At 33.3% G+C, this 24,023-nt stretch overlaps 1 protein-coding gene and 1 pseudogene across 3 annotated transcripts in view; both read right to left on the minus strand.

The window, feature by feature from the left end:
* The window catches only part of NAALADL2 (N-acetylated alpha-linked acidic dipeptidase like 2), a 1,254,620-nt gene that overhangs the window by 76,991 nt on the left and 1,153,606 nt on the right, over window positions 1-24,023 (minus strand). The gene's annotated exons all lie outside the window — the stretch shown is intronic.
* On the minus strand, window positions 15,127-16,845 carry LOC142874315 (small integral membrane protein 30-like; annotated as a pseudogene).

The following is a 24,023-nucleotide window of genomic DNA, read 5'->3' on the forward strand; positions in this document are numbered from 1 at the left end:
CTAACATTTATTGAGCTCTTACCACGTGCCAGGCATTATTCTAAATTCCTTGCATGAATTAATTCATTGGATTCTTATAATAGCCTTATTATATTTTGCATGAGAACACAGAAGCATTCCTCAGTTAATTAAATTTCTCAAGGCCACTTAGCTAATGCATGGTAATTTTGAAATTTGAGCCCAAGCATTCTGACTACAGAATCTACACTCTTAATTATTACACTAATTAGCAACTTTTTAAAAATTTTCCAACCTCTTTCCTAATTTTAATAATCAGGAATATCAATGGCCACTCAGGAAACATTTATCAAATGTGAAATTATGTTTCTAAGAAATAATCAAGGGCTGATTACACCTATTTAAAATAAAAACCTGAGCAAAAAGTGATCCTACCAGGGTTATAACTTTTGATACTTGTCATTGTTAATTTTTATATCTGTAGATCCTGAACCTAGAAAAGTGGACATAGAGATTTATGAAGTAAAGCAATTCTCTAAGATACCCTGGTGAATATTTTTCACATTTTTCTTACAATAAATAGCATTGATTAAATAGATATCAAATACACCTGAAGGGTGAGGATAATAAACAAATGAGGTAAGTTGGTATGCATAATGATTGGTATTTATATGTTTTAGTAGACTGTAAGTTATTAATTACTACTCCAACCTTAGGTTCTTTGAACAAAGTTTAAAGAAATATCTCTAAAAGCTAGCACAAACACTTACAAATGGTTATCAATAATCACCCATTCATCCACATTCATACTGTTAGAAGGAATTTCTAGTATTAAATAAATATTTTGGGGGCAACAGCTCTATGTCAGGGACTATGTTAAGTGCTAGGATTTTGAGGCTTTTCTCAAGAGAGGTAATAGGTATTGACTATGATTATAAAATGATTAAATTCTACAAGGTGCTATGAAAATATATGTAGGGATTCTAATTCATTTGAGAGCATCAAGAAAGGCTTCCCTGAAAAATGTCTTTCTATGAGGAAGATGCTGTTTGGCCGCATATCATACAGGAAAAAATCAGAAGTAGATTTAATACAAAAACAACCTCTTATATCAGTTTACACAAGGTTGCTTAGTTGAACTTTATGTATTTTTATACAACAATAAAATTTTAAAGTTAAAAGGTGTTTTATTTTTTGTCTAACATATATTTCTTGAGAGCTCCTTCTAAAGAAAAATTCATATCTCTGGGTAGTTAGAACTAGCTATCCTCACTACCCCCACAACCCGCCCTCATCATTACTAGCAACAGAAATCTAGTTCTCAGTAGCTGCAGATACTACCGTAGCTGTGGTGTGACAAACACAGTAGAGGTTTTTATGTTTTTAAAAGGGTAATTGTATGTTTATTAAATCATTAATCAATTAATCATAGAGAGAAAGTTTAGAGAATTGATTTAGCAGAGTTTGCAATAATGCTAAAGAAACATTCATCAAGTATACATAATACAGCAAGACATAAAAGGCCTTCTGTAAAGAGCTATAAAGAGGATATATAGCTCTGTATTATCAATTTTTAAGGATTGTATTTTCTGACCATAATTCTGGGTACCTGTACATTCAAAATAATGTGGCTTTAGTTTGCTTTTTAGGAATTTAATAAAGCAGTATTTTAATAAAGGATAATGATGGCATTTCTTCCTTACACCCAATCAATAAACAAAGGACATTTTGGTAATAATGGATTAAATCACAGAGAGTCAGTCGTTTAGTTAGTAGATCAATATTATCATTTTGAAATAAATTATTAATATAATTATTTCCTTCTATACATCCTGGTTGATAAACCAACAAAAACACTTCTATTTTATTATAGAGTTGGACAGCTAGTAAAATTCTATTTTTCTAAAAATAATATCCTCAGAATATTATTCCATTTTTTCACAAAAATATTAACACTGAAAAATAATGAAATCATGTTTCTATATTACAGAGGCAATAAAGGCAATAGAAGAGGTGGAGATAGAGGGATGAAAAAAAATAAGCATATTGTTCTTTTTTAAACTTGCTGCTTCTACCTAGAGAGATTTTGAATGATGGTCAAAATATACATGACCCTTTCTGTGTGCAATTATGGTGTTAATACAGTTTATTTTCTACCTATAAATGCATTAAATGTTGTAGGCTGCATCCTACAGAGTGAGACGTGACATTTTAAAAATAGTAAAAGAACCACAAGGACTTTAGATTCATTGATGTGTGATTATATTCATGGCAAGTTTCTTATAGCAACTTTCTCTGAACTATTAATAGATGCTATTGTTTAGCTGATTCCAAAATATATGTATGTAAATAAAGAATTGCACAAACTGAGCACATTTTCAGGCTCTAGAACTTCTATGATGTATCTTTTTCTTAACATGTTTCTCAGTGATAGACAGGACTCTCATGGCTCCTTGCTTCTCAAATATCACAGGATGTCTCAGAGAACAACATAAACCAGCAATACAAGAATGTTTAGATCTTATTATAGTTGACCAATTAAACTATGTGATGTGACCCTATGCTTTTATTAGAACACTTTATCTTAGAGACATTTATCTTGATGAGATGCTTATAGAGCACCTATAATTCAAGAGTCCCCAATTAAATGCTAAAACTGTGAAGCTGTTCCCATGGTAAAGGAGCCTATAGTTTGAAAGCTAATATATTCACAAAGGAAAAGAGCATATAAAATGGTGCATCCAAAGAGTCAAATGAGTAGGAAAACAGTGGTTACTATGGACAGTAATTGACCAAGAGCACTTCTTGGAAGAGAGTTCATGTCTCTTGGACATTAAAGAATGGATAGATACAGTTTAGAAAGATGGGGTAGTTGAGTGTGGCACTCTTAGTAAGAGGAACAGGTAACTGCATATTCTGATTCCAACGTTGAGTAAGTTGGTTTTGATGGAGGAAGGATTCTTTTAAAGGAGAAAAAGAAAATAAAGTTGGGAAAGATTACTATATTATAAGGGATCTCTTTACTTGTCAACAAAACCCTGGTCCTTTTCTTTATATTTAAGCAGAATTTTTGAATGACTCATGAAACCTATTATTAAATTGGACTTTAGGACTTTCCAGAAAAAAAAAAAAAAACACCTTGTAAGAGATAAAGATATTTCATTTATATTGGAATGTCTCGACTAATCAGAAAAAATTGTAAAACAATACTATATGATTACTAATAAATTAACCTGGGAAAAGGTTTAAGCCGTTCTATATATCATATCAAAGCAAATCCTGATCTTGAAAAGTAAAGATAGGAATGTTTTCATGTCTTCATTTTATCTGGTAATTGCTAATTCATGTTTCTAAGTTGTCACTATCACCAAAAAGTATAATATCTAATTGTACATTGTTGAAAACACAGTGACTTTCAATTTGAATACGTAGATTTAGTCCTTGAACCTCTACGGGCCTCAGTTTCCTTATCCTAAATCCTTACTCTCTAAAACCCAATCACAATATTCTCTTGAATGTTTAGCATGTGGTTGGTTATTGAGGGGTACCGAGAATATTGAAAGATTCAGTCTAATAAGAAAAGTTTAGGACTATCTAAAGAGCTTACTAATGTGACTACTTTCTAGAACCTGACATGGATTTTAGCCAGCTGCCAGAGCCCTGACAAACTCCACGTTTCTTACGCAGTTTGCTTGTACAGATGCTATGAACTGAGTAATCTCTTCTATGTCCGGGAAAACTTGTTGAAAGGCCAGAGCCCAGCAGAACCTGACTCTAGAAGGACATCTGTTCACAGGCTTCAGAAATTCTGCTTTCCTTTACTGTCTGAAGTTTGTGATCTTTGTAATTTTAGCTCCTCAGAGAAATTAGGAACATTACACTATCCATCATCGTATCATATGGCTGTTCATGCAAAGAAACTAGCCCATACTCTAAGGTACATCTGTGGTTTTTGTATGTTTAAAAGAAGGATAGAGGAAAGAAATAAATATGAATTGAAAATCTTCTATATGCCAGACCTTTCACTGGAACTGTGAATACAAGATTTCATTTAATCCTACTAACAACCCTGTCAGATTATGTTAAGCAATGCTAGTATTAATGTAGACTGAGGCCAGGCTGTGAAGGGTCTGGTAGGTTACAATGAATAGCTTATTTCATTTAAACATAATTTATTTAGTGGACAACACCAAAAGAGGCTATATTTAATAATTTGCATGTTTTAGTTTTCCCTTCATATATGCTAAGTTGCTAACAATTTCTTTGTGTTTAAAGGTGCCAGAGGGCCCAATGCCCTCTATTCAATTTATTTAGGAGACTGGGAATTCATACCAGGGTCAGGCTCTAGTGAACTATCTCAATTATTTAGGCAGATTAAGAGGTGCCTGGATTTTATTATCTCAGATATGCATTATGCCATTCATTAAATAACTATTTGTCCTCATTTCTTAATGGAAAAAATTAATTCTTGAACAATAAACCCTTGTGAAATATATAATTTAAATATATATTAATAAGTAATGCCCAAAATGTCAAACATTTTTACACAAATTGATGGAATAGCAAATGATAAAAGAAATCTAGCCTGTCTGATCTTATCACCTCAATTTGCAGATAAGGAAATAGGGGTTGAAAACTGAAATGACTTTCCAAACTTCACATAGCTGTTTAGAGGCAAAATCAGAACTGGGATTAATGTCTTCAAGCTTTCAAGACACTGCTTTTATAGACAAAAGAATGCTTGAAGTGGAGTACAAATAGACTTTGTGTGTGTGTGTGTGTGTGTGTGTGTGTGTGTGTGTGATATGAATACATGAAGTAAGAATGGGAAATTTGGTAAACACACAATATACACAAAAAATGCACCAATGGAGGGGGCTATAAAGTGTGTCCCTTGCATTATCATGGCACACCTATTATAATACATTAAAAATAATCTCCTGAGTCTAGTATCTTCTTTCTAACTCCTCTAGGAGTAACTCACAGTCCCTTTCTACAACATCAACATGCCTCGTCTAGGTAGATTCTCTTATGTTGTTACCCCATCTCCCATCCCAGCTCTTTTCTTAAACCAATTTATCATCAGTTTCTCTGTAACTCTGGATAATTTTCTATTTTTCACTTTATGAGAGAAGTGTATTAATAACCCTACATTATGATTGTGGATATATTGATTCATTCATATATTTTTATCAGTTTTTAATTTGTATACATGTTAGGTGGTACCTACATGTCCAGAATTGTTATATCTTCCTGAATAATTATTGCTTTTATCCTGATGAGATAATCCTCTAATTAGATAAGCCTGAGTTTGTGCTTTGCCTTAAAGTCTACATTGTCTGATGATGATATTGGTACATCAGCTCTCTTTGGTTAGTATTTGTCTGATACATCATTTTTTCAATTTCTTTACTTTCATGATGTCTGTCTCATAATATTTAGTATAACTTGAAATTAATACATGACTACATTTCTTAAAAGGCAAAACTCCAGCCTGAGAATTTTTTTCAACTAATTTACACTATTTACAGTGTATTATAATTATCTATTATTTTGTGTTTTCTAGACAATGAGCTCTCTTTTTGCTTCCTTTCTCTTTTTTGAAGTCCATTAGCTTGACTATTTTTTTTCCATCTTCTATCTTTTCTTTCTCTATAGATTTAGGAATTATATATTATATATTTTTTGATAGGTACATTAAATTTTAGACAAGCTCACTTTTATAGCAACTTGAATGGAATCGGAGACCATTATCCTAAGTGAAGTAATGCAGGAATGGAAAACCAAATACTGTGTATTCTCACTTATAAGTAGGACCTAAGCTACAGGTACCCACGGGCACACAGAGTGGTACAATGGCCATTGGAGACTCAGGAGGGCGGAGTGTGGGATAAACATGAGGGAAGAAAAACTACCTATCAGGTACAATGCATGCTATTCGGGTGGCAGGTACACTAAAACCCAGACATCACCACGGTATAATGCACCCATGTAACCAAAAACCACTTGTCTCCCTAATCTATTAAAATATAAATTTAAAAAGTACACAAGATATTCAATAAATAAATAAATAAATAAATTTTATACACATTTAGTTTACTAACAAAGTCTAAAGTTAACCAATCCATCTCCCCATCTCCCAACTACACAGTACACAAAGTCGTTAGGATGAATTAAAGTCCTCCTTCCTTCTCCCTCTTACGTTACAGTTATCTGATATTTTTTGAACTATGTCTAATTAGTTATTCTTATTAGTGTGGTTTGCTTTATCATCGACAGTTACTTTTATTTATCTACATCTTCACCATTTTTTTGCACAACATCGTTTCTTTTATACTATACCATCCTTCAGGATTTAATTTCCTTCTTACTAAACTATAATCTTCAGTAGTTATTTCGGCAAAAGCCTGTGAGTGGAAAACTTGTCTCAGCCTTTTCCTGAAAATATCTTCATTTCTTTCTCACTTTTGAATAATTGTTTAGATGAATACAGAATTCTGGGTTGAGAGTTTTTTTCCTTAACATTTTATGGTTATTCCATTTCGTTTTGTTGCTAATGAGAAGTCCTTGTTTGCAGTCTAGTTGCTATTCTTACATAGTAAACCTCTTTTTTCTCTCTAAAAGCAGCTTTACCTTGATTTGTTTACATGTGGATTTATTGTTAACATATCCTACTTGTGATTTAATCTTAAAAATAAAAATTGATATCTAATGAATCTTGGAATTTGCAGCCATTATATCTTTAAATACTGCCTCTCATTCTCTCCAATCAATCTCTTATTTTGGAATTTAAAATGAGAAGGTCAAAATATACCTTTCTTGTTTTTTTCTCTTTATTTTCCTTCCTCTGCTGTTTTCCTAGTTACTTCTTAATATTTATTTTTCAGTTCAGTAATTAGGTATCAAGATCATATATATTGCTTTTTAAATCATCCATTGCCTTTTTAATTTCACTGATTGTGCTGTTTATCTCTAGGGTAATTTTTTTTCAATTTTTTTCTATTATTCTCATCATGATCAACTCTTCCATTGTGGTTTCTAATTTTTTAATTTTTAAGAAATTCAAAAAATTCTTATATCATAGTTTATTTCAGAGTTGGCTGCTGTGTTCAGATTCATTGTTGTGTTTACTTATTATAGTCAATCAATTTCTACCATTATTTACAAATTTTTTATTGCATACAACTTTAATTTGTATGCATGTATGTCTGTGTGTGGTGCTAAGGACTAAAAATGACTAAGATGGTACTATGGTCGGAATGTATCCTCCCAAAATTCATGTTCAAATCCTAACCCCCAAGGTTATGGTATAAGGAAACAAGGCCTTTGGGAGGTGGTTAGAACATGAGGGTAGAGCCCTCATGATTGGGATTAGTGTCCTTATAAAAGAGACGTGAGAGAGCTAGCATGTCCACCATGTGAGGACAAGGTGAGAAGGCACCATTTATAAACCTGGAAATAGCCCTCACATGACACAGACTCTGCTAGTATCTTGATTTTAAACTTCTCAGCCTCCAAAATTGTGAAGCATAAATTTTGGATGTTTATAAGCTACTGAGTTTATAGTATTTTGTTAAAGCAGCCCAAACAAGATAAGAGGGAATGCAGTTGAAAGTGAGGTTGAAGATTAGATTGTCATAAGCCTTTAGAATGCTGAATGGTAGTGTAAGTGGATTGGGAAGCCAGAGTTTAAGAGAGAAATGACATCAACTAATATATGTTTAAAAAAGAAAAAGAAAAGAAAAATCATCTTGGAAATATTCAGACCTATTGCCACAAACCAGCCTGTATTTGTTATAGCATACACAATAGTTATTTCATCAGTTTAGAGCAGGTTTTACTTTATGTTTCTAACTTGGATATTCTCACATCATGGGAATAATATAACCTGAATGCCATTCCCATATGTGGTATAGCTTAGGGTCAATTTCTTATAGTACTTTCAATACACACTCACTTATACCTTGGGTAGGGAAAGTTTTCTTTCTGCCAAACGGGGCCAGTAGTATGTAGAGATATCTAGTGACCCATTTAAAGAAACAGCAGTCTTAGTAGGGTTCTTTCTAAGGCTTCTAATTGTCTCTATGAAATTCTCATCATGTAAGTCAATGTCTTCTATCCCTGAGGGCGCATTCAAACTCTAGGGCCCATACATTAGGGCCTAAAGCTAATTCCAATATTCTAGATAGCCATAGCATCATAGTCATAAATTATAGATCCGATTTGGGACTACCCATTATCTGTGACACAACGAATATATTTCTTCATTCAGCTATGATATTTTTTTATTTAGCTTTAAATGTATCTAGCATTCTACAACTACATAGCAGGAAGTGAGTCTATATTAGCTCAGTCTCCAATGTTTCTAGAATTAGACTTCCCCAAAATATTCTTCATATAACGGCCAGGATGATTTTTCATTTTCTTTTCTTTCTTCTTTTTTTGATACATAGATTATGTCACATAACTTTGCTCTTAAAACCTGGCTTCCCCTGCACTCAAATATGAGCCAGTATCCTAAGAACTATGATAATCTGATCTTTAACTTAACTTTAAGCTACATTCCCTCTCAGCCATTTTTCTATCCCAGACATTCTAAGCCCTTTCTTGCCTTTATGATTTTGCATGTGCTTTTCCCACTGATGGAAGTGCTCTGCTTCTCATTCTTTACAGAGCTGATTCCTTCTCATCCTTTAACCCTCAGCTTAATTTTGAGCTTAGTCAAGCTTCCATATCAACCACAGGGAAGGAGAATTTCTCCCTGCTCCCCCCAATATTTTTCTGTCTTACAGAAATCTGTTTATTACTTTCATAGTGGTTTTATAGTGTGTGCATATATTTCCTGTCTATTAAATATCAGGTCTTTGAGTATGGCTGTCTTGCCTATTTGTTTATAGGTATATACCTAGCACCTATCCACAGTTCATGCCTGAAAGTAGGTATTAAATGAACATTTACTGAATTAATGAATAAATAAAAGATCTGTAAAGCTAGTCATTTCTGTATCTTCAGATATTTGAGTGTTTATCTTTTAGTCATTTGCTGAATTTTTTGACCCCTAACATTCTTTGATCAATTATCACCTGATTATAAGGATTTTGGAAAAATAATACAGGCATTTAATAATAATATTTGCAATGTCTATGCAAAAAATATTCAAGGTATACTATATTGATAATTTTGGTACTTAGTCTGTATATTCATGTACCAATTAGAGATAGTTCAGGAAAGAATATGAGATTTTTGAAGACACGACTATCGTTTCAAGCATTTTAAATATCACTTAAAGAGGATCCATTTATGACTGGACAAAATAGAGTAGAATATACATTGCAGTAGCAGCCAGTGAATCTGTATGTTAACCCTGGCTCTGTCACTATGAATGTGGCCTTGGACACAAAACTACTCTAGGCTTCTGTTCTTTTACTTCATGAAGAATGATGTGAGATTATTTTACATAATACCAGAGATATGCTCTACATATATTTAAGACATTATTGCTGTTAACAATAATGTAAAGAATATTGGGAAAAATCTGATATTTCTTAAACATTTGTAGTTGTTTTAAATGTGAATAGAGAATTCAGGAAAGATAAAATACTGATTTTTTAAAAAGTCTGATTTGAACAGAATGTCAAAGTTGTTTAGGAACTGCTTTATCAATTATTAAATAACATCATATGTACATGATATTCTAAAACTTTAAACTCTTCCTCAAAACACTGTATATTAGAAGTCACAGAATTATTTTAGATATATTGCAACCATCAATTCTCCGGGAACACTATCAAACTGTTTGTATTTCAGGGCAGCAGAAAGCATTCTGAAGAATTAATGGAGTTAGCTATTTCTAAGTAACAAAAATGCATGAATCATCACAGACTATCATGAATATTGTATTCTTTTTCCTAGACAAAACAATATAAACACTTAAAATGAATTGAATTTAAAACTGTTGATGAAAAATAAGTGTTGAGTGGGCAAGTAAAAACTGGCAAGGCCAGCTGACTTTAAATTGTTGTAGCCTGTAATTACTAAACGTTTTATCAATCCACTATAACACTGTGATTATTTATCTATGAATCTTAACCTTGTTATTACCACCTTGCAGTCAAATCCACTAATTCAGAATTTATATATGAAAATGAAGTCAATATTTGACTTCCAATTTCAGACTGTAGAAGTAATGAAATCACTATTGTGTCTGGATTTTTTTTTCCTATTAAGTCATGGCCATTATTACAGCATTTAGATTAAGAGCACAGATTTTGAGACTTTATTAGTTAGTTCGTGAGCTAGAGTTATAAACTCCATTATAACAAATAATCCTTGCTGCAATAACAAATTAATCCTTAAATCTCTGGTTTAACACAATATTGGCCTATTGAGTTTCCAACCCATATGGTCATTTGGGGTCTCAGGATCTATGTCTTAGCCTATTTTGGCTACTAGCTACAAAAATGCCATAAACTGGGTGGCTTACAAATGACAAACATCTCTTTCTCATAGTCCTGGAAGCTGAGAAGCCCAAGATCAAGGCATTGATAGATTTGGTGTTTGGTGAGGCCCATACTTCATAGATAGCACCTTCTTGATGCATCTGCACATGGTGGAAGTGGCACACAACTTCCCTCAGACGTCTTTTATAAGGGCATTAATCCCATTCATGATGGTTCTGCTCTTGTGTTCTAGTCACCTCTCAAAGGCCCTCCCTCTTAATATTACCATATTGGAAATTAGGTTTCAACCTATGCATTTTGGGGAGACTCAAACATTCAGACCATAGCAGCACACCATTGGAAGTGTTGTTGGTTTCCATGATTCCATGACAAGTGAAGCAAAGAGCTGGACTCACTAACTTTTAAGTGGTTTAGCTGAGAATTGGCATAAGTATTAGTATTACTTAGAACTAGCCACATTTTTCCAACTAATTGCCAAAGGTCTATGAAAAGTTGAGGAACACACAGATATTTGATCAGCTGTAAATGTTTCTACCACATAGATCTATGTTTAAGTTCCAGCTATGTTCATTATCACCTAGGCCAGAGTTAGATAACTCAACAAATTACATAACCTCTCCAAACTCCAACATTGTGGTAGATGACTAGATGGTATGTGTGTTTTTGTTTTGTAAAATGTATTTGAACAAAACAATACACACACAGTTTCTTTTTTTTAATGTGTAACAGTGGCATTGTGAGTATATATATATTTTTTTTCTGGTATTTTATTTTTTATTTATTTATTTTTTACCTTTTTAAAAATTTTAACATATTATGGGAGTACAAGTGTTAAGGTTACTATATTGCCCATGCGCCCACTCCTGACTCCTTGAGTCAGAGCTTCAAGTGTGACCATCCCCGAAATGCTGCACATCTCACTCGTTGTGTTTGTATATACTCATCCCTTCCTCACCCCTCCCACCTGCCTGACACCCGATAAATGTTATTCCTATATGTCCACTGAGGTGTTGATCCATTAATACCAATTTGCTGGTGAGTACATGTGGTGCTTGTTTTACCATTCTTGAGATACTTCATTAGTAGAATGGGTTCTAGCTCTATCCTGGAAAATACAAGAGGTGCTATATCACCATTGTTTCTTAAAGCTGAATAGTATTCCATGGTATACATATACCACATTTTATTAATCCACTCATGAATTGATGGGCACTTGGGTTGTTTCCACAACTTTGCAATTGTGAATTGTGCTGCTATAAACATTTGAGTGCAGGTGTCTTTTTCATAAAGTGACTTTTGATCTTTTGGGTAGATGCCCAATAGTGGGATTGCTGGATCAAATGGTAGATCTACTTGTATCACTTTAAAGTATCTCCATATTGTTTTCCACAGAGGCTGAACTAGTTTTCAGTCCCACTAGCAGTGTAGGAGTGTTCCTATCTCTCTGCATCCATGCTAATTTTATTGTTTGGGGACTTTTTGATAAAGGCCATTCTCACCAGAGTTAAGTGATATCTCATTGTGGTTTTGATTTGCATTTCCCTGATGGTTAGAGATATTGAGCATTTTTTCATATGTTTGCTGGCTATTATTCTGTCTTCTTTTGAGAAGTTTCTGTTCATGTCCTCTGCCCATTTTTTGATAGGGTTGTTTGATTTTTTCTTGCTGATTTTCCTGAGTTCTAAATAGATTCTAGTTATCATCCCTTTATCAGATGTGTAGCTTGCGAAAATTTTCTCTCATTCTGTGGGTTGTCTGTTTGCTCTCTTGACAGTTTCTTTGGATGTGCAGAAGCATTTTAATTTGATCAGATCCCATTTATTTATTTTTGTTGCTGCTGTGATTGCTTTTGAGGTCTTCTTCATAAATTCTTTGCCTAGGCCAATGTCTAGAAGAATATTTCCAACGTTTTACTCTAGAACTCTAATAGTTTCACACCTAAGGTTCAAGTCTGTTACCCAGTGTGAGTTGATTTTTGTGAGAGGTGAAAGGTGTGGGTCTTGTTTCAGTCTTCTACATGTGGCTATTCAATTTTCCCAGCACCATTTATTTAATAAGGATTCTTTTCCCCAGTGTATGTTTTTGTATTTGCAAGCAAAATTGGATAACCACAATATCTTAATCTTTGTATCTAGTATTATGTTAGCATTTGGAGGAAATGCAATACATTTTTCTTTAAAATTTTAAAAAGTAGAAAAATAAATTAGATAGATAAATAGAGATAGAGATAGATGACAGAAAGAGCATTCAAGAAACATGCTTGCATGAGAATCAATGAAATACCTATTCTTTGTCTAGACTATGAGTGCCTAAAGGTATGGACCATGTCTTCTCTATGTTGTTTCCTCAGAAGTCAGTGTAGTACTGGAAATAGTGACTTTTCAACACGTTTGGTGTACTTAAAGCTTTGCGCTTTATAATATCATAGGCAAATGTTGGTTATGATGTAAAGGAATTATAGTAGGCACTAGTACACATATCTTTAAAACTGTATTAGACAAACAGTTACCATCTTTGGCCTGAGTCTTTCTTGGTGGGCCCAGAGACCAGTGGTTCTTTTGTCTTTATTATAGCTACCAGACTTTCAAGTTGTACAAAACCCATACTGACCCTGTTTGTTTATATGTACAAGAGGTATTCTTTCCTTCCCAGCTCTTTTTAAACTTTACCTCCTTGCCTCATGCTAGGATTTCCAGCTTTCAAACTCTGACTTCACTTCAGAAAGGAAGGGACAAGAACTATAGTTTAATATTTTCTGTATCCCTTTTACACTGCTTATATGAAAGATTGAAAATGTGTTTTTATATTGCCTTTCAGATTGATGACACAAATGTAACCTGGTTTCTTTCTTTCTTCCTTTTTTTCTTTCTAAGGTCTTACTCTGTCATCCAGGCTGGAGTACAGATGCACAATCATAGCTCACTGTAACCTCACACTTCTGGGTTCGAGTGACCCTTCCTGCCTCAGCCTCCCAAGTATTTAATAGCTAGGACCACAGGCATGGGCCACTACACCCAGTTAATTTTCTTTTATTTTTTGTAGAGACAGAGGTCTTACTATGTTGCCTAGATTGGTTTTGAACTCCTGGCCTCAAGCAATCCTCCTGCCTCAGCCTCCCCAAAGTTCTAGAATTGTAGGCATGAACACTGCACTCAGCCTGAAATGTAACTTAATGATCTATTGAACTGTAAATCAACAGGGAAGGAAGGAAACATTTTAAATTAAACCTTATGACTAGCTTTTATATATTTATAATATGATTTGATAGCAGTGAGTAAATATTGTTTTTACTCTTAACTCTACCTTCTGATCTAGGGATACTGTATTTTTATATTTATTCAAGCAAAAAAGTTAGCATTTCTCTACAAATTTAAATCATGTTGAAATATAATACCCTTATTATGACAAATAGATCATATCATATGCTTTTCCTGAAAAAACATATAGTGCAACTTTTCAAGAAGTAAATCCTTTGTGAATATATATTTCTCTATAATGAAAGACACTTAGATAAAGTTGAATACTATATCTTAGCTGCCTAGAGATAAATGTATAATGAAATTGTATTTAAAATATGTTTTAAAATAAATGCTAACCTCAATTTTAAAAATACTGGAAGCCTTTTGTTTTTGATGACAAATAAGTATACAATATTCATCCTGTAATACTTTATATCTTCTTATAACTAATCATCCTAGTTTAGTATGGAACAGAAAACAAGAACAACAATAATCTCATTCAAATACCATGAAGTTGAATGCCTTAAACTAAACTAAAAATGAATTTTATAAAAATTGAAAAAATCAAGGTTAATAGATTATGGATGATTTGGGCAAGTTCTTCTCTGCACATGAGATACACACTAACTTCTGAGGCTAATTTCTCACTAATTATAAGGTTGACTGGCAGAGATGGTTGTCTTTTGTGAATGAATGATAATTCCTTAAATCCACCAATAATATTAAATCATAGACTGATTAAGCCATATAATTTAATCACTCTTAAATGTCTTCCATTAATTTTAAGCTCTGTAGTCATTATCTAGTAAACTACATTGCAGAATTTTTAAAAAACAAAATAGATTCTTTGATGACTCAAAGTACGATTCTGATAAAAATTTTTCTAATCATTCACCATTATTGAAATGAAGTTGATTTAATTGAACCTGTAAAAAGATTGCATTTTCTAATCATGCTTCATCTGTAGATGCTTGTTATTCACAGAAAGCCATATATATTTTCAAGCACTCTTAATTAAAATAATGCATATAATCTTAGGTGACTTTCTCCTTTAGTGATTATTCTGGAGTGATTCTAGTCTTTCTATTATTTCTTATACATAGAAAATGTTTTCTTTTTAGCATTGAGCAAAGACAAATGAAAATAATTAACACCTATACCAGTAATCTTTTGAATAATGTCTTCATATATTAGAGGTAAACACCAAAATTCAACATCAGGATGGAATTTTATGAAGGTTCATAGAATTCATAGCAACATCAAGCATAATTTTGGGCTGTAGTCATTCACAAACAACAAAAAAATCATGATATAATTTCCTTGATCAACTATATATAGACCAAGCTTTTTAAAAAAAGATTACAACTCTATAAAGTGTGCAAAAAATAATATACTTTAAAAGAATGATGAGGGTACAGAAGAAAATATATGAATGCATCTCATGATTTTTCATATATATGTTTAAATTTATATACACATCTCTCTATATAGATATATATATGAAAAAAATAAAATATAGATATTCTTCCATTCTATCACCACTCTTTTAAAGTATCTATATATGTTTATATATCTATATATGTATCTGTGTAAATATGTACACCTGTGTACATATTTTTATACATTCTTTTACATATATGGACATTTATATATAATAAAAACTATTCATTCATCCTGTAGACATGTTTACAGAGAACACAGTAGTTGCCAGACATTTGTGCTAGGGACTGAATTACGTTAGAAGCAAGTAGATTTAATGCCCCTATTAATTCACTATCACCAATGTCTACCTGGTCTTTTTCTGTCTGACATCCTATTGTCCAAAATGATTATCTAAAAACTAAAACCTCGACTATCCTATTCCTTCACCATACCTTTGAGCTACTTCACAATGAAAATTTTCAGAAGGAAATACCTCAACTGCCTGACATCTAGCCTACAAGTATGTATACCATGCATTCATACTTTCCTACTTCCATGTTGTTTCAATGCAAGCAAAGGGTATTTTTTATCATAGATCCTCTGATTCTTTCATAGATTTCTTCCTCTCCTGCTTTTCCAGTGATCTCTCTTTCTCTCCCTGAATCTTCAAAATCTCTTCCTAGTGGCTCTTTTATTTCCCTTTTCTTTTCTTTTTTGAAACAACATAATGGGCTTATAGTCAATATAGTACTTCTCATCATGGGGATGTTAATTAATGTAAAGGTTTATTTTCACATTAAATCTCTTCTCCATTTCAATGCCAATAGAAAGTTGGGTTTTTCTTTACATCAGATATTTTCTCCATTTCAATATTAGATTCACTGAATACATTTTTCTAAATGTTTTTTCCACAGACATAAAAGTTTCAATTTTTAGATGCTTATTTGATATCTAAATATAATATTAACTTTGGAGATAATGAAACAACAATCTATTAAAAATATTAAGAAAAGACTCCTCAATGATTCAGGAGACAGATTATAACTGAACAGTGGTAATTTCCTAGGATTCTAGGCAAGAGCTTTCTTCTTCCTATTTTAGGTGCTGTGAAAATTCTAAAACTATGAAATATGACTTTCGTAAACTTCAGCCATCTTACTTCTTTTACCCCCTTTCTAACAAACAAATAAAAATTTTAGGCTGCATTTTTCAGTATACTGTTTGTCGTAAAGAAAACATTTTTTCTCACTCATGTGTCAATTTGTTCCCACTAAGAGTGTGAAACTTCCCTATTTACTCTTTCTTGGAAACTTTCAAACACCAAAGCTCAGATTTAGCCTCAATAGCATGAAAGTTTTTAGAGTGAGCTCACTAGGGGTTCAGGGTTTCATAGACACTTCCACTTTAGGAGACCCTTCACAGTCACATCTGCCCCTTTCTCTTTCGTGCATACACCCCCAAACAAGCTAAATGCCTACAGAGCTGAGAACCACACCTAATAGGAGAGTGACCGCATCTCCAGCTTCTACTGCTTCAATAACTGGCATCACTAAAAGCAGTGAAATGAAGACTATGCAATTGTGTTGAAACTGAGGTCATGCTGTTAGGATCTTGAGGGCTGAAGTTTCCAGAGAAACAGTATACATGTAATTCTGTCTGACTTGAAATTTTCCCTCCAGGTTCTAAGGTTCCATGTGACAATGCCTTCCAGGAACCAGCCACTACAGGAATCTCTACTGGCTGTTTACTATCACTACTGGAACATAGTCAGGTTTCTTTCTCTTACAAAAAAAAAAAAGAAGAAGAAAGAAAGAAAGAAAGAAAGAAAGAAAGAAAGAAAGAAAGAAAGAAAGAAAGAAAGAAAGAAAGAAAGAAAGAAAGAAAGAAAGAAAGGAGGGAGGGAGGGAGGGAGGGAGGGAGGGAGGGAGGGAGGGAGGGAGGGAGGAAGGAAGGAAGGAAGGAAGGAAGGAAGGAAGGAAGGAAGGAAGGAAGGAAGGAAGGAAGGAAAGAAAGAAAGAAAGAAAGAAAGAAAGAAAGAAAGAAAGAAAGAAAGAAAGAAAGAAAGAAAGAAAGAAAGAAAGAAAGAAAGGAAAAAATACAGGAAAATAAGTAATAATTCTTTGGTCTCTTCCCTATTCTATGTGGGCCTGAATTGTTGAAAGAGCTCTTAGACTCACAGTCTCGATTTCCTCACATAACACTTACGCTTGTACTCACTGCATCAGACTCCAACCTCAGTATTGACACCACTTTGGTCAAGATCATGATTAACTCTGTTTTGCTAAACCAATTAGCCCTTTATGGAGCCTTTTGGTACAGTATATCATTGTGAAACAGTTCGTCCTTGGCTTCTGTGACCGCCAGCTCTAGATTTACCTTCTACTTCTCAGCTGCTCTTTTCCGATTTCTTTTGCTGCGGTCTTATTTTCACACATCTCGATGCTAACACTTTTCAAGACAGCGTCACTAGGTAATTCCATCCACTGCCACAGTTTCAAATATCATATACAAACAGAATGATTGCCAAGTCTATTATCTACAGCCCAATGTTCTTTCTTTAAGTTCACATGAATATATACAACTGGTGAACATGTACACTGAGGCTGAAGGCTTCATAGACACTTCCAACTTAATATGCCAAGAATTAAACTTAATGGTTTTACTCTCTATACTTTTTTGTTTTTATGAAGATCTCTATTTGCTAAATTTCTCCATTCACCCTACTAGAATACTTTGTAATGACCTCACCTCCTGCTCTGGAGTACTCTGGAAATACCATTTATGAATACAGGTTTATTGTATGTAAAGAACATAACATATAAATTGTTAGTCTGTCTACATATACATACATGTAACATGGTATATTTACCTCCAGAAATCATTTAAATTAAAGGCAAAATAATCTTAGCTAAAAATATTCTGACATTGAACTATACCAATGGGTAATATGTACTTCTGAGGAAAATTATTTGTGTTATTAACCGTTTTCATAGAGTATAGAGAAAGGGGGTAGGATGGTGCCTGTAGAACTGGTAAAGATCGTGATATCTTGATAAAAATCACCTTGGATGAAGAGTGTCACCCTAAGAACCCAACCAACTGAATATCAATGATATACCCAATTACTATAATATATAAAGTTCCAGGTATATTATTTTAAGGTAGAGAATCTTCTACCTTGAAGAAAATGTCTATTATGGGAAGTTTGGGTGAAGCAGGGTACATGAGTAGTTTTCCTTTGATATCTGTTTCTATCAGTGATTTCCGCACTTAATCTGTTCTCCAGTCATATATTCCTTCTCTTCTATTTTTTTCTTTATTCTTTGGGTATAAAATGCAGAAGAAAGCTGAAAGAATAGTAAAACTGTTTTAGAGAGCCATAAACTTACTGTCTTTTTTTTTATTTTTGGTTCTGGCCCTAAATGTCTTTAAGGAAGGGGGGAGGGGAATGTTCTAAGGAAAAGCTATGAGGAAGTTTAGTCAGAGTTTTTAATCAACACACACCAAATATGTTCTCTTGCTGTTTTTTTTTTCTCATTTCAGTTCATGTTACCACCATCCAAACAGCTGTTAAAAGCAAAAACCTGAAATAATCTTTTATTCTACAATATCCATCATTTTGACACAAGGGCAGAGATGTTGGTCTGTTTTGCTGATTATTATATCCCCAGAACAGTGGATAGCATAAGAGACATGCAATACATATTTATTTTTAAATGAATCCAATAACTTAATATTTCTTTAATCTATTCTCTTTATTTCTTCTGCCACTACTATAATCAGAGCCACTATCATCATTCATCTATATCATAGCATCTACTCTTGAAATGGTCTCCCCAGACTGTACTTGTCACTCTCTAATCCATTCTTTATATTGCAGTAGAATGACCTTTTCAAAATGCAAGTCTAATAATAAGTCCTCATTGCTCAAAACTCTTCAGGAAGTTTTCTTTGTTCTTAAGATCATGTCTAGATTTATTAACGTGCCTTTGTATGTCATCTTACTTCTCTAGCATTATCCCTGGAACTTTGACTTATTTATGTATTGAATTCTATGTCCTAGTCACATGAACTTCTTTGACTTTCTTAATTGGACAACTATTTCTCACCTCTGTAATTTACCTATAGCATTGCTTTTGCCTTAAATACTTTTTTCCACCTTTTCACATCAGCAAATCATCTCACAGCTCCATATGACACCATTGTTTTCCAAGAGGCATCTCTTGAATCTGGGATATGCACTTGTGCTGCCTTCTCCCTTAGGCCTCATTTATTTTTCCCATCAGAACTTCTATCACATTTATTATAACTTCTTATTTACTGAATATCTTAACACACTTGATCATAAGATTCATGTGGCAGGGTCAAGATCTGCCTTGTAAACATTTCCTGAATGTTAGTACTTAAGGGAAGAATCTGCAATTGGGAAGAACTTAATAGTAACTGAATAAATGAATTATTTAATTTAATTTCTATAATATCTTTTTAAATCTATTTCTTCCCAGTGCACATATAAAGAAACTGAGATTCAGAGAGGTCAAGAAAAAGTCAAAAGTTTACAATCACTTGCTATGCAATATTCAAGTCAGTTTAATGTCCCTATATTCAGTTTCATCACATATGCAATAGGATGATAAATCTTACCTTGAGATAGACGACAGTTGGTGATGAGAAAGGTAAATGTCTAACAGAGGTTGGAAAACTATGGCCTACAGGTATATCTAGTCCACTTATTGTTTTTGTGTGGCCCATGAGTTATGAATGGATTTAAAATTTCTAAATAGTTAAAAAAAAATCAAAAAAGATACCTGTGGGCTTTATTTTTGAAAATTTGCTGAGACTCATTTGTGGTCTAACATAAGATCTATCTTGGAAAATGTTCCTTATGCTAATGAGAAGAATGTATCTTCTGTAGTTTGGGATAGAATGTTCTGTAAATGTCTGTTAGGTCCATTTGTTCTAGAGTCCCTTTAAAATCTAGGTTTCTTTGTTGATTTTCTGCCTCAATGATCTGTCTAATTCTGTCAGTGAATGTTGAAGTTCCCAACTATTATTATGTCACTATTTATTTCCTTTCCTAGGTCTAGTAGTATTTGTTTTATGAATCCAGGTTAGGTGCATATAGGTTAGATGCATATATGTGAGGATTGTTATATACCATCTGTCTTCTCAGACCACAGTGGGATAAAATTAGAAATCAATTCCAATAGGACATCCCCAAACTACACAGATAACATGGAAATTAAACAGCCTGCTGCTGAATGATCCTTGGGTCAATGAAAAAATCAAGATGAAATAAAAAATTTTCAGAATTGAATGACAGTGGCAACATAAGCTACCAAAATCTCTGGGAATATGGTAAAATTAGTGCTAAAGGGAAGTTCATAGCATGCCTACATTAAAAAGACAGAAAGATCACAGATTAATAACCTAAGGTCATACCTCTAGGAACTAGAATAAGAATGAACCAAACCCACAGCTAGCAGAAGAAAAGAAATAACAAAGATCAGAGCATAACTAAATGAAATTGAAACCAAAAGCACAATACAAAGGAACAACAAAACAATAAATTGGTTCTTTGAAAAGATAAACAAAATCAATAGACCCCTGATTAGACTAACCAAGAGGAGAGAGGATTCAAATAAGCTCAATCTGAAATGAAAAAGGAGACATTACAACTGATACCACAGAAATAAAAAAGATCATCTAAGACTAATATAAACACCTCTGTGCACACAAATGATAAAATCTAGAAGAAATGTACACACTTTTGGAAACACACAACCTCCTAAACTTAAATCAAGAAGAAATAGAAATTCTGAACAGACTGGTAATGAGTGGAAGCTAAACAATAGGATATATGGTCATATAAAGTGGTATAATGGACATTGGACATTAAGAAAGCAGGAGAGTGGCAGGGCAGTGATGAATCAATAATTACCTATCAGGTAAGATGTATACTATTTGGGTGACAGGCACTAAAAGGCCTGACTTAACTACTATACAACTCATCCATGTAATAAAAAACACTTGTACCCCCTAGATCTATTGAAATTTTTAAAAAAACCACAATATTTCATGACGTGAAAATTATGTGAAATCTAAATTTCATGTTTCATAAATAAAGTCTTATTGGAACACAGCCATGTTCATTCACTGATGTATTATTGTCTGATTGTTTTTGTGCCAGCAGAGTTGAGTAGTTGCTACAGATAGCATGTGGCCTACGAAGCCAAAATATTTACTATCTGCCCAGGTCTAGAACAATGCCTTCAGACAGCCAATAAGTTATAATTTTTACTACTGTTTCTAATTATACAAATTATTACAAATGACTTCCCAATCTAAGCAACTTACAGCTCATTTGTCAGTAAAATTTCTGGCCAATAAAAAACTATAATAATAACTTTGTTCTTATTCTAAGTAATACATTACATATATATAATCAATTAATTTAACTGTTTTGCCTTCAGGAAGATAAATAATTTATAATATAAATACATACATAAATACATGCATGTCATCATTATTATGAGTGCCCTGGAGATGGGACTAAATTTTCTTTTTCTTTTTTAGCTTATTTCACTTTCCACCTTTGTACAATATGGCTACTCAAAAGAATCCATAAATATTGATTATTCAAAGATATTCCTCCAAGATCAGGATCTTGAAGAAAGGTAGCTAAACACTGAAAAGCTAATTTGAGTATCCATGATTTGGCTAGATAACTAGAAAGACAGATATTGAAACCCTCTTCTCTCAATGGTGAGCAGTCTCTCAAAAACTAATGTTTTCTAGCCTGGGAGCTTGAATTAATTGCCCTCCCCTACTAAAGTATTCATGTGTTCTAGAGTTCATCTTGATCAGTACTGTAATTTTGAATGTTTAGCTATTTGGGATCCTGGGACACAATGTGACCACATGGGACACTGGTCCTTTGGTAAATACTGTAGTTCCCCCTAATCTGCAGTTTTGCTTTCCACTGTTTCTGTTACCCACAGTTAACCACAATCTGACATTGTTGAGTACAGTATAATAAGATATTTTAAAAAGAAAGAGAGACCATGTTAACATATCTTTTATTACTGTATATTGTTATAATTTCTCTATTTCATTATTAGTTGTTAATCTCATATTTAATTTATAAATTAGACTTTATCATATTTATGTATATATAGGAAAAACAAAGTATATTTAAGCTTAGGTACTATCCGTGGTTTCAGGTATCCACTGGGGGTGTTGGAACATATCTCCATGGATAAAGAGACTACTATATAAAGTAGTGGGTTTGGGGTACATTTACAAACTCAATATAATTTAAGCAGGTAAATGAAGCCCTTGAGAACCATATATTTGATATTCCCCCTTTTATGTAGTGTATCTTTTTAAATTCAATAATTGTTTTCTCTTCATACTGCCACATGGCCTATGTTGTCATTCATATAGTCCCCTGATCTCATCATTCTCTCTGCAAATTTGGAGTCCAAAAGCTATTTAAAAAACAAAGTTGTTTATTTGAGTAAGTTGAAAATGTATTATTTCCTTTGCCAATGTATGTCCTTTCTTAAAGACATTATCCTAAAATCTTTCCATCAATGTTTTAGTTTACCAATTGGTCTTATTTTGAGCTTAATGAACACATTCATGAGGAGCACAGTTGGATAAGGTGATGAGATGACTTTGGTCTGGGTCAAGCAAACCAAGATTCTAATGGAAGTTTGCCATTTAACTGGCTGCATGCCTGTGGACAAGTTAATTGGGAAAGATTTTTATCTGAATCTCACAGTCCTCATCCTTAAAAGTGGATAATAAAGCTAATTCACAAAGCTGTTGTGAGCATTCAAATAATATAACATACAAAATATCTGTAAAAATGTAAATATATAGATAAAATAGTATAAAATCTGTGGCTGACAATGTACACCTAATCAGTGTTAGAGGTTATTTTTTTGTTTTTGTTTGTTTGTTTGTTTTCCTTTCTTCCCTTTCCCCTCACCTCTAATTGCCTTAGGGTGGGAAAAGCAGTGGGATACATTCAGGAAAATACTTCTTTATGAATAAATGGAATATTGACTCACCTGTGAAAGGAACTCTAAAAGATCACTTCAGTGTATTTTGCACTACAGGGAATGTCTTGTAAAATGAGGGATTCCATACTTTCATTAAGGAAATTCTAACTGGACATATACTGCAGCGGAAAAGTGTGCAAGATAGGATTTGGGACATCTGGCTTTGAATTTGGGCTCTCCTGTTTATTTCCTATGTCATTTATACTCAGTGGGCCTCATTTCCCTCTTCTGCAAAATGAGGATAAAATCAACCTTATATGCTGGCAGGTTGATGTGAACTGCTGTCATGACCCCATCTCCTTTCTCCTTTCCAGCATCTCTCCTAATCCTCCTCCTCTCCAGCCATGCCAGACACAGTTCTCCACTAGTGTGGTTTCTGATCCAATGTCTCTGAAAATGTTATTAATATTTACTCCATCTGGGATATCTTTCCACAGAAGACTCTGATTCATTTTTCTTACATGGGGGCAAATATTCCTCATCTGGAAGATGGTTTTAGCACTAATTTCCTGAGGTTAGAGTTGCTTTTCCTTTCTTTGTTCCTGTAGTCACTGGTGCACAATGCTTTCACATATTTCATCATAGCTAAATGAAAGTATTAGCTCCTCCCAGACCCCAGACTTCAAGGGCATATTCTAGTGCTCATTCAACTTTGATACTTTAATACCTAGATAAGTTTTCATACACAAACTGCTATCCAAGTAAGACAGGTGGAAATGTGGACATGGTTGGTAATCTTTAAAGACATCAAAACATCAAATTTTAAAGATTTGGAGTAACAAAAGTATAGATCAATGAAGAGCATGTGACTGTATGAGGAAAAATTCTGTATTCTGAGTGTGTAGTGAGTACATAGCTGGGATTTAGATGAAGAA

Source organism: Microcebus murinus, chromosome 1, assembly GCF_040939455.1.
Source record: "Microcebus murinus isolate Inina chromosome 1, M.murinus_Inina_mat1.0, whole genome shotgun sequence".
NCBI classification, from domain to species: domain Eukaryota; kingdom Metazoa; phylum Chordata; class Mammalia; order Primates; family Cheirogaleidae; genus Microcebus; species Microcebus murinus.